The sequence below is a fragment of the Meriones unguiculatus genome (assembly GCF_030254825.1).
Source record: "Meriones unguiculatus strain TT.TT164.6M chromosome 13 unlocalized genomic scaffold, Bangor_MerUng_6.1 Chr13_unordered_Scaffold_34, whole genome shotgun sequence".
Classification (NCBI taxonomy): Eukaryota; Metazoa; Chordata; class Mammalia; order Rodentia; family Muridae; genus Meriones; species Meriones unguiculatus.
This window is the reverse complement of record NW_026843646.1, coordinates 11,783,285-11,786,091: the sequence shown is the minus strand read 5'-3', so window position 1 is coordinate 11,786,091 and position 2,807 is coordinate 11,783,285.

The window sequence follows — 2,807 nt, the reverse complement described above, 5'->3', positions numbered from 1 at the left end:
TTCTTTCGTTGGAAACTTGTTCCTGTTAGGAATAAATTAGGGTTAGGGTCAGGGTTAGGGTTAGGGTTAGGTTAGGGCTCGGTAAGGGATAGGGTTAGGGTTTGGGTTAGGGTTAGGATTAGGGTTAGGGTTAGGGTTAGGTTAGGGCTGGGTAAGGGATAGGGTTAGGGTTAGGGTTAGGGTTAGGGTTGGGGGTTAGGGTTAGGGTTAGGGTTAGGGACTTATGGTTAGGGTTAGGGTTAGGGTTATATCACTTTTCAGGTTTCCTTTTATAATAATTGAACAGGCAACACATATGTGAATTAGTTTACAAAGTTGTGCTTTGCGTTTCTGTTCTTTCAATGGAAACTTGTTTCTGTGCCGTACAGTGCGAGATAACACTTTTCAGTTTTCCTGTATTCGTAATTGAGCGAGCGACACACAGGTGATTCCGTTTAAGAGTAGTGCTTTGCTTTTCTGTTCTTTCGTTGGAAACTTGTTCTTGTGCTGTACAGTGAGATATATCACTTTTCAGTTTTCCTGTATTCCTAATGGAGCGAGTGACACACATGTGATTTAGTTTACAAATTAGTGATTTTCTTTTTTCATTTGAAACTTGTTCCTGTGCTGTACAATATGATATATCACTTTTCAGTTTTCCTGTTATAATAATTGAACAGGCGACACGTATGTGAATTCGTTTACAAAGTTGTGCTTTGAGTTTCTGTTCTTTCGATGGAAACTTGTTCCTGTGCTGTGCAGTGCGTTATATCACTTTTCAGTTTTCCTGTTATAATAATTGAACAGGCGACACATATGTGAATTAGTTTACAAAGTTGTGCTTTGCGTTTCTGTTCTTTCGATGGAAACTTGTTCCTGTGCTGTGCAGTGCGTTATATCACTTTTCAGTTTTCCTGTTATAATAATTGAACAGGGGACACGTATGTGATTTAGTTTACAAAGTTGTGCTTTGCAGTTCTGTTCTCTCTATGGAAACTTGTTTCTGTGCCATACAGTGCGAGATAAAACTTTTCGGTTTTCCTGTATTCCTAATTGTGCGAGCGACACAAATGTGATTTAGTGTACAAAGTAGTGCTTTGGATTTCTGTTCTTCGGTTGGAAACTTGTTTCTGTGCTGTGCAGTGTGATATATCAGTTTTCAGTTTTCCTGTTGTAATAATTGAATGGGCGATACCTATGTGATTTAGTTTACAAAGTTGTGCTTTGCTTTTCTGTTCTTTCGATGGAAACTTGTTTCTGTGCCGTACAGTGCAAGATAACACTTTTCGGTTTTCCTGTATTCTTAATTGAGCGAGTGACACACATGTGATTCAGTTTACAAAGTAGTGCTTTGCATTTACGTTCTTTCGTTGGAAACTTGTTCCTGTTAGGAATAAGTTAGGGTTAGGGTCAGGGTTAGGGTTAGGGTTAGGGTTAGGTTAGGGCTGGGTAAGGGATAGGGTTAGGGTTAGGGTTAGGGTTAGGGTTAAGGTTAGGGTAAGGTTAGGGCTGGGTAAGGGATAGGATTAGAGTTACGTTTAGGGTTAGGGTTGGGGGTTAGGGTTAGGGTTAGGGTTAGGGTTAGGGACTTATGGTTAGGGTTAGGGTTAGGGTTATATCACTTTTCAGGTTTCCTGTTATAATAATTGAACAGGCAACACATATGTGAATTTGTTCACAAAGTTGTGCTTTGCGTTTCTGTTCTTTCAATGGAAACTTGTTTCTGTGCCGTACAGTGCGAGATAACACTTTTCAGTTTTCCTGTATTCCTAATTGAGCGAGCGACACACAGGTGATTTCGTTTAAGAGTAGTGCTTTGCTTTTCTGTTCTTTCGTTGGAAACTTGTTCTTGTGCTGTACAGTGAGATATATCACTTTTCATTTTCCTGTATTCCTAATGGAGCGAGTGACACACATGTGATTTAGTTTACAAATTAGTGATTTTCTTTTTTGTGTTTTCATTTGAAACTTGTTCCTGTGCTGTACAATATGATATATCACTTTTCAGTTTTCCTGTTATAATAATTGAACAGGGGACACGTATGTGAATTAGTTTACAAAGTTGTGCTTTGCAGTTCTGTTCTTTCTATGGAAACTTGTTTCTGTGCCATACAGTGCGAGATAAAACTTTTCGGTTTTCCTGTATTCCTAATTGTGCGAGCGACACAAATGTGATTTAGTGTACAAAGTAGTGCTTTGGATTTCGGTTCTTCGGTTGGAAACTTGCTTCTGTGCTGTGCAGTGTGATATATCAGTTTTCAGTTTTCCTGTTGTAATAATTGAATGGGCGATACGTATGTGATTTAGTTTACAAAGTTGTGCTTTGCTTTTCTGTTCTTTCGATGGAAACTTGTTTCTGTGCCGTACAGTGCAAGATAAGACTTTTCGGTTTTCCTGTATTCTTAATTGAGCGAGTGACACACATGTGATTCAGTTTACAAAGTAGTGCTTTTCATTTACGTTCTTTCGTTGGAAACTTGTTCCTGTTAGGAATGAGTTAGGGTTAGGGTCAGGGTTAGGGTTAGGGTTAGGGTTAGGTTAGGGCTCGGTAAGGGATAGGGTTAGTGTTAGGGTTAGGGTTAGGGTCAGGTTAGGGCTGGGTAAGGGATAGGGTTAGGGTTAGGGTTAGGGTTAGGGTTGGGGGTTAGGGTTAGGGTTTGGGTTAGGGACTTATGGTTAGGGTTAGCGTTAGGGTTATATCACTTTTCAGGTTTCCTGTTATAATAATTGAACAGGCAACACATATGTGAATTAGTTTACAAAGCTGTGCTTTGCGTTTCTGTTCTTTCAATGGAAACTTGTTTCTGTGCCGTACAGTGCGAGATAAC